Below are 13215 nucleotides of genomic sequence, written 5' to 3'. Positions count from 1 at the left end.
TTGTGTGGGTTTTGTTTTGTTTAATTTATTGACTAGTCTTTAAGGTAGGTTTTGTTTTTTGTTTGGTTGGGTTTTTTTGTTTTGTTTTGAGATTACTGGACCATCATCAAATGTGTACTGTGAACAAATTAATATGTATAAAGGGCTTTACCAAAGTCCACTAAATAAACACTACTCAAGTACAAACTGCAAACCAAAATGTATCTGTGTTACCACATTAATTGCAAATAGCAAGTATGGTGCTAAAGTCTACACCAATGGAATTAGATGAGTGCTATGCACTTGATTTTAAAATAAAATTAGTTTTCAGTAAAATGGTTTTGATGTTTTGTTTTCAAGATAAACTTGACATATATTTGCAGCTTCATTGAGCCAAGTCATCATGTAAGTCAGACTTGGAATCATAATTGTATGATTCCATACAGTTTTTTCCCATAGAATTTTAAGAACCACCCAGAGGTAGAATATAACTAATATTGGGAAACATTTGCCCATTCATTATGTATTCTATACTGAGCATCAATTCCACAAAAGTATATTGGACACAGCTGTTGCCCTTTGAGCTTAAAATCAGCAACTGCAGATTCCAATTTATTAATAATGCAAGCTTCAGAATAACTGATGTCTGTTTTCAAAAGTAGGGGCACAGTAAAGAATCAAGGATCTGAGAGGAAACAGTCAACGGTGACTGACAATGGTCTGCCTACCTAAATATAAGTATCATTTACTACTTAATTCATCTTTAAAATTTAGCAAATAGAATTTGTCATGCAGAGTAAAATTTAACAGGTTTGTACATGTGGGTTAGGAATTACATCTCAAAAGCATTTCTAAAATTAGTCTGGTGTGTTGTCACTTGCTAGTCACAGTGCCAGGGTTTAGCAACAGACCTCAAGTTAATATGCAGTGTTTTTTAGGGATGAATTTAAGGAAAAGTTAGGAACAAGCATTCCAAACCGGGCCAGATAGCTTTGTGTTGAGGTGATTCTGAATCCCACATAACAAGTTTGTAATCAACAGCAGTGCTTCTCAAGCACTTAGTGAAAAGACTTGCCTTCCCAGCCTCAAGCAGTTTACATCTAGCTTGATAAAAATAACTACCACACTTGAAGCAATTAGAATGACGGAGAATTTGGAGCTGAGTATTGTGTTAGTTTCCTGATCACTCAACAGCTCATTTTAAAAATCCCTTACATTTTTAAAAAGAACATCAAGTACAGTTGGTTTTGCAGCATCAAGACCAGGCTCAGGCTTCCTATGGGAAGGAATACTTGCTGCTACCCTCCCCACCCCTGCTCCACTGTTGCCCTTTATGTTTGCTCCCAAAACACCCTCTGCTTTCCTCTCCTTGTACAGTTAGCATCCCCATCCTAAACTATAGGTGTCCTTAACCTGGAATCCATGAACCCCTGACATGGTTTGTAATTTATATGTAAATATTTTCCTCTGTCCATAAAGTTTTTGTCAAAGGCATCCATGATTTAAAATGGTGAGGGCCATTCTCTTGTATCTGCTACCAGTCAGAACTGAGTCAAAGGCAATGGGTTTGGTTCTTCGTTTAGATAAAGCTTGGAGCCCTGGTGGAGCAGTGGTTAAGAGCTCAGTGGCTTCACCAAAAGTTTGGCAGTTCAAATCCACCAGCCACACCTTGGAAACCCAATGGGGCTGTTCTACTCTGTCCCACAGGGTTGCTATGAGTTGGGATCGACTCCATGGCAACAGGTTTGTTTGTTTTTAGATAGAATTTATCTTTTTTTTAAATAAAGTTTTTAAGATGGATGCTGATACTCATGTGGCCACAAGCTGGTTAATGGGTCTAGAAATCTTGTTACATGTGAAACAACTGAAGGATCTGGTGAGGTTTTCATCTGAGGGAGATTAAGGGAAGGCAAGCTGCGTGTCTTCTCAGATGTGAAAGGATGTCATGTTACTCCAAAGGGCAAAATTAACTCAGTGGTCAGAAGTTTCTCACGTTTCAGTGAACAAGCCAGAATGTTACTAACAGAGCAGTGCTACTTTGAGAGTATGAGTTGCTAGTCACTAACAGACCAGCTGACTTGACCAGGAATGGGACAGAAGTAATCCTTGAGCCTGGGTGTAAATCACACTAGATGACTTCTAAGGTACCTTCCTATTCTCAAAAGTTTCTGAGGCTCTAACAAGTTTCTCAGTCATTTACCAGGTTTCACACATCTGAGACTTGAGACCTGCATGTAGAAAGAAGGGAAATGCTCCAACGAGACCAAAGCAGTCTGCAGGTGGGGATCATCAACTCTAATGATGGCACAAAGCAGACAGCCCTACACTCAGCTCAATTGTTGAACAGTGAGGACAAACTCACTGAGAAGTCATGGAGGAAATAAGGCTGAGTGGATAAAATGAGGTTGGGTTGACCTGAAAGCCAGAAGAGAATGTAGACTTTTAGGAGCTCAGAGATACCTCTGATGATTTGTGATATGATTCAAGTGATTTTAGGAAGAATGATCTAACAGAATGCAAGGCAAGTTGGCAGGAGGGAATGTGAGTCAGGAAGCTTTATACAATAATCGCAAATTAAGTTAATGGAAGTATGTGGATATTTAATAGTACAAAGGTAAACACTAAGAAAAATAGAATTAATAAAAGTGGGTGATGGAATAAAGGGAAGAAAATTACTAATTCTGTATTATACAAGGGAATTATAGACAACGGGATACTGGCTAAATAAAGAGAGACTGGAGAGCACTATACAATCAGGATATTAGAAAGGTTAACTATAGAAACAAATGCAAACCTTTCTAATTATTGGAAGAAATGCACACAGAAAACAAAGCAAATGGCTCACTTAGTGAAATGTTTTTAAAAGGTACAAATACAGAAAGCATTGTAATGTAATAATGTAATACGCAGAACTAAAGCCAAACATCAAATCAATGAAAGTAAATGGGCTAACCTCAAGTATTAAGGGAAAAGAACTTCATACTGCAAAACTAAAATCTGTGCAGTATAAAAGACTTATACATAAGATGATTCTGGAAGGTCAAAAATAGAAGAATGAGTAAAGAGATACCAACAGAATTAAAAAAAAAAAAAAGCCGAAGATCAAGGTGTTAATAACAGAGAAGGCTCAATTCAGGCCAATTAAACAAGACAAAAAAAAAAATTTTATAATACTAAAGGTTACAATTCAGAATAAAGATGAACACTTAGGAATAACTGTGGATCAAATAACCTAGATACAACATTAAGCAAAAACTATAAGGGGTCAAAGGAGAAATAAATACATAGGTAGTAGAAAACTAATTCATCTCTCTCTGTCCATGGCAGAACAGGAATTTTTTTAAAAATAAGGAAGGATATAAAAAAGTCTTACTGACGTATCATTATGGTAGATCAAATTGACGTACACTGAGAAATTCTGAGAAGGGAAATTGTTCTGGCTTGGCATAACTAAGATGGTGATAACAAATGATGCTGAGAGACATACGGAGACAGCCCGTCACACATGCCACAATGAAACTCTCATAGCCTTCCAGCCAGTCCTTCCAAACCAAAACCAAACCCACTGCCACTGAGTCAATTCCAACTCATAACAACCCTACAGGACGAGTAGAACTGCCCCATAGGGTTTTCAAGGCTTTAGAAAGCAGACTGCCACATCTTCTTCCCACAGACCGACTGCTGGGTTCAAACTGTTAACCTTTTGGTTAGCAGCTGAGTGCTTAACCACTGCACCATGAGGACTCCTTGGCAAGTCCTTAGCCAACTGAAATTGTTCTCTTTGTTGATCTATCTAGGTGCTTAAGATCAGAATACCCTAATTGGTCCTTTTGGCCAGCTGCCAGCTAATCTGCAGCTCACCCAAGGAAATCAAAATACATGGTTTCCAAACTGCAAAACGCTCTAATTTTTGCCTTTGTTAGATGAATCAATCTATTACTGGTTTCCCTTGTGCACAATAGTGTGCTAATAATTAACTGTATCTCTCTGAGTTTTTCTTTGATAATATCAAACTAATGTGAACTTCGGCAAAGTTTGACTATATATTAATCCACAAAGAAAATGGCAATAAATTTCAAAAAGTATAATTAATGTAGGAAAACATACACTCATCAAAATGCAATTAAAAATTAGAACACTGGAAACAACACAAAGAAAATGTTGACACATTGTGAAAAATATAATGTCACTGAAAAATTTACAGAAATTGTCAAACTGTGTTTACTGTGTAAACTTTCCCCAGAAAACACAAAATATTAATTTTAAAATACAATTAAAAAGGAATATATAAATCTAACCAGCAACATAAAAGACGTGTACAAAAAAACTACACAATACTAATGCAAGAAACCAAAAGAGACGTAAGTGGAAAAACACACCTTGCTCATGGATAGGAAGACTCAACATTGTAAAAATGTTAATTTTACCCAAGGCCATCTACAGATACAATGCGATCCAAATTCCCATGACACTTTTTAATGAGCTGGAGAAACAAATGGTCAACTTCATTTGGAAAGGGAAAAGGCCCCAGATAAGTAAAGCATTACTGAAGAAGAAAACAAAGTGGGGAGGTCTCACACTACCTGATTTTAGAATGTATTATATCGCCACGGTAGTCAAAACAGCTTGGCACTGGTACAACAACAGATACACAGACCAATGGAACAGAATTGAGAATCCAGGCATAAATTCATCTACCTATGAGCAGCTGATATTTGACAAAGGCCCAAAGTCCATTAATTGGAGAAAAGACAGTCTCCTTAACAAATGGTGCTGGCATAACTGGATATCCATCTGCAGAAAAATGAAACAAGACCCATACCTCACACCATGCACAAAAACTAACTCAAAATGGATCAGAGACCTAAATATAAAATCTAAAACAATAAAGATTGTGAAAGAAAAAATAGAGAAAAAGCTAGGAGCCCTATACATGGTATAAACAGAATAGAAAACACTACTAACAACGCACAAACACCAGAAGAGGAACTAGATAACTGGGAGCTCCTAAAAAATCAAACACTTATGCTCATCGAAAGAATAAAAAGACAACCTACAGACTGGGAAAAAAAATTTTGGTTATGACATATCTGATCAGGATCTAACCTCTAAAATCTATAAGATACTGCAAAACCTCAACAACAAAAAGCCAAATAAACCAATTAAAAAATGGGCAAAGGATATGAACAGGCACTTCACCAAAGAAGACATTCGGGCAGCTAACAGATACATGAGGAAATGCTCATCATCATTAGCCATTAGAGAAATGCAAATCAAAACACAATGAGATACCATCTCACCTCAACAAGGCTAGCATTAATCCAAAAAACAGAAAATAATACATGTAGGGAGGTTGTGGAGAGACTGGAACACTTACACACTGCTGCTGGGAATGTAAAATGGTACAACCACTTTGGAAATGGATTTGGCACTTCCTTAAAAAACTAGAAATAGAAGTACCACACAATGTAGCAATCCCACTCCTTAGGATATATCCTAGAGAAATAAGAGCCATCACATGAATAGATATGTGCACACCATGTTCACTGCAGCACTGTTCACAATAGCAAAAAGGCGGAAACAACCTAGGTGCCCATCAATGGATGAATGGATAAGCAAATTATGGTGTATTCACACAATGGAATACTAAAGAACAATGATGAACTCGTGAAACATCTCACAACATGGATGAATCTGCAAGGCATTATGCTGAGTGAAATTTGTCGCAAAAGGACAATTACTGTATGAGGCCACTATTGTAAGAACTCAAGAAAATGTTTAAACACAGAAGAAAACATTCTTTGATGGTTACAAGGGTGGGAAGGGAGGGAGAGGGGTGCTCATTAATTAGATAGTAAACAAGAATCATCTTAGGTGAAGGGAAGGACGACACACGATACCGGGAAAGTCTGCACAACTGGACTAAACTGAAAGCTAAGAACATCCCTGAATACAACCAAATACCTCAGCGGACAGAGTAGCAGGGGCAGGGGTCTGGAGACCATGGTTTCAGGGGACAGCTAGATCAATTGGCATAACAAAGTGTATTAAGAAAATGTTCTGCATTCCACTTTCGTGAGTGGCATCTGGGGTCTTAAAAGCTACCAAGAGGCCATCTAAGATGCATCAATTGGTCCCAACCCACCTGGAGCAAAGGAGAATGAAGAACATCAAAGACACAAGGAAAATATTACCCAAGAGACAAAAGGGGCCACATAAACCAGAGATTCCATCAGCCTGAGACCAGAAGAACTAGATGCTGCCCAGCTACCACCAATGACTGTCCTGACAGGGAACACAACAGAGAGTCCCTGACAGAGCAGGAAAAAAGTGTGGTGTAGAACTCAAATTCTAGTAAAAAGACCAATCTTGATAATCTGAGACTGGAGGAACCCCAGAAGACATGGCTCCCAATCTCTCTGTTAACCCAGAATTAAAACCATTCCCGAAGCCAACTCTTCAAAGATTAGACTAGATTATAAGACATAAAATGATACTCGTGAAGAGTGTGCTTCTTAGTTCAAGCAGATACATGAGACTAAATGGGCAGCTCCTGTCCGGAGGCAAGATGATAAGGCAGAAAGGGACAAGACCTGGTTGAATGGACATGGGAAATCCAGGGAAGAAAGGAGGAGTGTGCTGACATATTACAGGGATAGCAACTAGGATCACATAACAATGTGTGTATAAATTTTTGAATGAGAAACTAACTTGAGCTATAAACTTTCCACTCAAAGCACAATTTAAAAAAAGAGAGGAAAATAAATATATAAATAAAAAGAAATACATAATAGGACCCCCCAAAAAATTCTCAAACAAACCTTGGGTCAAATATGAAATTCACACTGAAATTTCGAAGTATCTAGAAAATCGTTATAATGAAAATTCTGTACATCGGGAACTCTAAGGTAAAACTAAAAGCTGTGCTCAAGAAAATTAACACTCCACTGAAAAAAGTTAAAGAACAATAAGTAAACCAAACAAAAATAAAAGAAAAGCAGAAAATAATGAATTATAAAAGAAATAATATACATAAGCTGGTTCTTTGAAAAATCAACAAAAATAGGTAGACCATTACCTAAATCAAGGGAAAAAAAGGAAAGATTACAAACTTAAGAAAAGAAAACAACCATTAAAACAGAGGAAATTAAACATCAGAAGGCCTATTTTGAATAACTCTATGCTAACAAAAATTTGAATACCCAGATGAAGTGAATGCATTTCTAGGAAAATATAAATGACCATAATTGCTGTCTCAGCAAGCACCAGGCCCAGACAATTTCACAGAGAAATTTAATTCTACAAAAACTTTAAAGAATAATTCCAATGATATTTAAAATTGGAGACTATAAAAAGTTTCTAAATATTTTTTTATGAAATAAGCTTAACTGTGATATCTAATCCTTAAAGCCTACACAAAAAAAAAAAGGAAAATACAAACCAGTCTCACCCATCAATACACAAAACTATTAAATAAAATAATAGCAAATAAAATCAAGGCAGCACATTGGAAGAATAATAAATTATGGCCAGGTAGGGCTTATTCCAGGAATGCAGACAGCTGAGTAGTTTTAGAAAATATATTAATACATTTGAGCATATTGATAGAACTAAGGAGGGAAAAAAACAATGATCATCCCCCTAGATGCTGAAAGGGGATTTAATAAAATTCAAAATCAATTTTTCATAGGAAAAACTTGGTAATAAAGGAATAGATGGGTGCTTCCTTAACACTGAAAAAATATATGCATATTATAACCATTGTCCATAAGTTGTACACCTGTAGAAAGCTGAATTGGCAAAAATTGTGTGACAGATGTATTTCCAACATTGACAAAAAAAAATAAAAGTTGCTGCTGAGGCTGCATCCCAGTTAATTGGCCTAATAATGTGTCTTTGTTGTGTAGTTCCTGGTGTCGTAAAAGCTTTCAAGTGGCAATCCAAGGCACAACAGTTGGTCTCTATTCATCTGTAGCAACAGAGGAAGGAGAGTCAGGAATAGAAGGAGGAAATGGAATGTGTGGCTAATTGCCTCCATGAACAACTGCCTCCTTTGTCATGAGATCAGAAGAACTGGATGGTGCCCGGCTACTAATACTAAATATTTTAATCAAAGATTCTATAGAATAATCCTGATCAAAAGGAGGAAATGAAAAACAGCATTTTAAATTCTCATGGACTCCAGACCCTGAAACTATTGCCCTGAGATAATCTTTAAATCTTAAACCAAAAATATTCCCTAAAGTCTTCTTAAAACCAAACAATAGTTTAGCTAACTAGTAAAAAAAAGTCTGCCTTCAGCATTATGCTCTTTTAAGAACTATATGGGATCAAAGCGACGACAGCAACTCAAAAGATTAAACAGGAACCTTAGGAGACAGTGAGTTTATGTTAATCTGGGAGAAACAACTCAGAAAAGGAGGGTGAGAATGGTTGCACAACTCGAAGAATGTAATCAGTGTCACTGAAATATACACATAGAAACTGTGAATTGGTGTATGTCTTGCTGTATATATTCTTAACAACAACAAAATGTGTAAAATTAAAAAAAAAAACGTTGCTGTCGAGTTGATTCTGACTCATAGTGACCCTAAAGGACAGAGTAGAACTGCCCCCTAGGGTTTCCAAGGAACGCCTGGTGGATTCGAAGTGCCGACCTTTTGGTTAGCAGCCATAGCTCTTAATCACTACACCACCAGGTTTTTGTTGTTTTTTTTAATTAAAAAAGAAAAATAAATCCATAGCAATCCTAAAGCCAGCATCATGCTTAATGCTGATATACTAGAATAGTGCTGTCTAAAAGTACTTTCCGTGATAAAGGTAGTGTTCTATAATCTGCATTGTCCAATACTGTAGCCATTAGTCACGTGTAACTACTGAGCTCTTAAATGAGTGTTTTAGTCATCTAGTGCTGCTTTAACAGAAATACCTCAAGTGGACAGCTTTAACAAAGAGAAGTTTATTCTCTCACATTCTAATAGGCTAGAAGTCCGAATTCAGCTGCCTGCTCCAGGGGAAGACTTCCTCTCTCTGTCGGATCTGGAGAGGGTCCCTGTCATCAGGCTTCCCCTGGTATGGGAGGATCTCAGTGCAGGAACCTCAGGTTCAAGGGACACGCTCTGCTCCCTGAGCAGCTTTGTTGGTGGTATGAGGTTCCCAACTCTCTGCTTCCTTCCCTTTCCTTTTATCTCTTGAAAGATAAAAGGTGGTATAGGTCACACCCCAGGGAAACTCCCTTTATTTACATTGGATCAGGGATGTGACCTAGTAAGGGTGTTACAATCCCACCCTAATCCTCTTTAACATAAAATTACAATCACAAAATGGTGGACAACCGCAGAATCCTTGGAATCATGGCCTAACCAAGTTGATATACACATCTTTTGGGGGACATAATTCAATCCATGACAATGAGGCTAGTGCAACTGAGAGACAGAAGTTTTAATTATATTTCATTTTAGTTAATTAAATTTCAATTTAAAAGGCACATGTGGCTAGTGGCTGTGATATTGAACTGCACAACACTAGAAACATTCCCATTAAAGCCAAGAACGAGATAAGGATATCACCCCTATTATTTAACACCGTTCTGAAAGTACCAGCAATGCAATTAGGCAAGAGAAAAGAAACTAGAGGTTTAAAAATTGGAAAAGAGGAGATAAAGTTACCATTATTTGCAGATATGATTGCAACCTGTATAATCATTTAAAAACTATTGCAGACAATGAGAATTCAGTAATTAGCTGGGTACACATACTAGCTTTCACACATATAAACAACTGCCATTAGAATTAGTGTAAGATATACCTAACACCTAACAGCAACAACATACCGTTATAATGGTTACCAAAAGAGGATAAAATACCTAGCAATAAACATAAGAAATGTGCAAGATCTATATGAAGAAACTGTAAAATACTCTTGAATGACACAAAAGAACACTTGAACAAATGGAAAGGCACAACATGTTCTTGGACAGGAGTGTCAACATCATAAAGATGTCAATTCTCCTTAATTTATAAATTTAACAAAATCTCCCAAACTGACTTTCAAAAATGAACTAAATAATCCAGAGTAATAAGGAAATTACTGAAAAAGATTAACGAGGGGAGATTAGCCCTGTTACATAATAAAATATATTGTTGTCAGGTGTCATTGAATAGGTTGCAAATCAAAATGACCCTACGTACAACACAATGCCAGAAATTCGGGCCGGTTTCAGAAGAGGACGTGGAACCAGCGATATCATTGCTGATGTCAGATGGATCCTGGCTGAAAGCAGAGAATACCTGAAGGATGTTTACCTGAGTTTTATTGACTATGCAAAGGCATTTGACTGTGTGGATCATAACAAACTATGGATAACGTTGCGAAGAATGGGAATTTCAGAACACTTAATTGTGCTCATGAGGAACCTTTACATAGATCAACAGGTGGTTGTTTGGACAGAACAAGGGGATAATGATTGGTTTAAAGCCAGGAAAGCTGTGCGTCAGGGTTGTATTCTTTCACCATACCTATTCAATCTGTATGCTGAACAAATAATACGCAAAGATGGACTATATGAAGAAGAATGGGGCATCAGGATTGGAGAAAGATTCATTAACAACCTGCCTTATGCACATGACACAACCTTGCTTGCTGAAAGTGAACAGGACTTGAAGCACTTACTAATGAAGACCAAAGACCACAGCCTTCAGTATGGATGGCACCTCAAAATAAAGAAAACAAAAATCCTCACAACCGGACCAATGAGCAACATCATGATAAACGGAGAAAAGACTGAAGTTGTCAAGGATTTCATTCTACTTGGCTGCATGATCAACAGCCATGGAAGCAGCAGTCAAATCAAAAGACGCATTGCATTGGGTAAATCTGCTGCAAAGGACCTCTTCAAAGTGTTGAAGAGCAAAGATGCCACCCCGAAGACTAAGGTGAGCCTGACCCAAGCCGTGGTATTTTCAATCACATCATATGCATGTGAAAGCTGGACAATGAATAAGGAAGACCGAAGAAGAGCTGACACCTTTGAATTGTGGTGTTGGCGAAGAATATTGAATATACCATGGACTGCCAAAAGAACAAACAAATCTGTCTTGGAAGAAGTACAGCCAGAATGCTCCTCAGAGGCAAGGATGGTGAGACTCCGTCTTACATACTTTGGACATGTTGTCAGGAGGGATCAGTCCCTGGAGAAGGACATCATGCTTGGCAGAGTACAGGGTCAACGGAAAAGAGGAAGAGCCTCAACGAGATGACTGACACAGTGGCTGCAACAATGAGCTCAAGCATAACAACAATTGTAAGGCTGGCTCAGGACTGGGCAGTGTTTCATTCTGTTGTGCATAGGGTTGCTATGAGTCGGAACAAACTCTACGGCACCTAACAACAACAACACAACACAATGAAACATTTTCTGGTCCTGCGCCATCCCCAGGATCGTTGTTGTGTCTGAGTCCACTGTTGCAGCCATTATGTCAACCCATCTTGTTGAAGGTCTTCCTCTCTTCTGTTGACCCTCTACCAAGCATGACGTCCTTCTCCAGGGACTGGTCCCTCCTGATAATATATCCAAAGCATGTGAGATGAAGTCTTTCCATCCTTGCTCTTAAGGAGCATTCTGGCTGTACTTTTTCCAAGGTAGATTGTTCTTTTGGCAGTCCGTGATACATTCAATATTCTTTGCCAACACCGTAATTCAAAGGCATCAATTCTTCTTCAGTCTTCCTTATTCATTGTTCAGCTTTCACATGCATATGGGGTGACTGATAATAGCATGGCTTGGATCAGGTGCACCTTAGTCCTCAAAGTGACTTCTTTGCTTTTAACACTTTAAAGAGGTCTTTTACAACAGATTTGCCCAATGTAATACATCTTTTGATTTCCTGGCTGCTGCTTCCATGGACGTTGATTATGGATACAAGTAAAACTAAATTCTTGACAACTTCAAACTTCTCTCCATTATCATGATGCTGCTTATTGGTCCAGCTGTGAGGGTTTTTATTTTCTTTATGTGAAGGTGTATTTCACACTGAAGGCTGTAGTCCTTGATCTTCATCAGTAAGTGTGCTGCAATTCCTCTTTACTTTCAGCAAGCGAGGTTGCATTATCTTCATATCGTAGGTTGTTAATGAGTCTTTCTTCAATCCTGATGCCATGTTCTTCTTCACAAAGTCCAGCTTCTCAGATTATTTGCTCAGCATACAGGTTGAATAGGTATGGTGAAACGATACAACTCTGACACACACCTTTCCTGATTTTAAACCACACAGTACCCCCTTGTTTTGTTCCAACGACTGCCTCTTGGTCTCACTACAGGTTTCACATGAGCACAATTAAGTATTCTAGAATTCTCATTCTTCCCAATGTTATGTATAATTTGTTATGATTCTCACAGTTGAATGCCTTTGCATACTCAATAAAACACAGGTAAACATCTTTCTGGTATTCTCTGCTTTCAGCCAAGATCCATCTGACATCAGCAATGATATCCCTCATTCCATGTTCTCTTCTGAATCCAGCTTGAATTTCTGGTATTTCCCTGTCGATGTACTGCTGCAAATATAAGTGTACAATGAAGTAGGGCATTGACAAATGAGTTGACAGACAACTTAGTGAAACAGAACAGAAATTCCAAAAATAAACCTAAACATATATGAAATTTAACATGTGATAAAGGTGATACCTTAAATCAGTGGGCGAAATGTGGATCATTCAGTAAATTAAGTTGGGTCAATGGGGTAGCCACCTGGAAAAATAAAATAAATTGGATCCACACCTCAAATATTTAAATTTTTATCAAGGAAAAGCCATGGGAGAATTATTTACAACCTCAAAGAGCTGGAAAACGTTCTAAGTACAAGAAATCTAGAAGCAATACAATTTAACTATATAATTTTTTTTTTTTAATTCTGCATGTCAAAACCCACCATAATCAAAGTCAAAAGACAAATACATGGGTAAAGTGGCTGGCAGTTCAAACCTACCCAGTGGCTTTGTGGGAGAAAGACCTGGCGATCTGCTTCCATAAAGATTACAGCCAAGAAAACCCTATGAGGCAGTTCTACTCTGTTGCTATGAATCAAAAATCAACTCTATGGCACCTAAGAACAAATATTTGCAAGCAGTCTCCAGACAAAGGGCTAATTTTCTTAACATATAAAGAGGGAATGATATCAACAGGCAGTTATCAGAAAAAAGATATACACATGTCTCTGAAGAAAAGTGCACAACATC

General features: G+C 37.7%; 1 long non-coding RNA gene across 1 annotated transcript in view; it reads right to left on the bottom strand.

The window, feature by feature from the left end:
* Positions 1–13215, bottom strand: part of LOC135227907 (uncharacterized) — a 36922-nt gene that overhangs the window by 10635 nt on the left and 13072 nt on the right. The gene's annotated exons all lie outside the window — the stretch shown is intronic.

This window comes from Loxodonta africana, chromosome 16 (genome assembly GCF_030014295.1).
Source record: "Loxodonta africana isolate mLoxAfr1 chromosome 16, mLoxAfr1.hap2, whole genome shotgun sequence".
Taxonomy (NCBI): Eukaryota; Metazoa; Chordata; class Mammalia; order Proboscidea; family Elephantidae; genus Loxodonta; species Loxodonta africana.
Note: the sequence above shows the minus strand (reverse complement) of the source record. Positions and strands in the feature narration are given on the sequence as shown.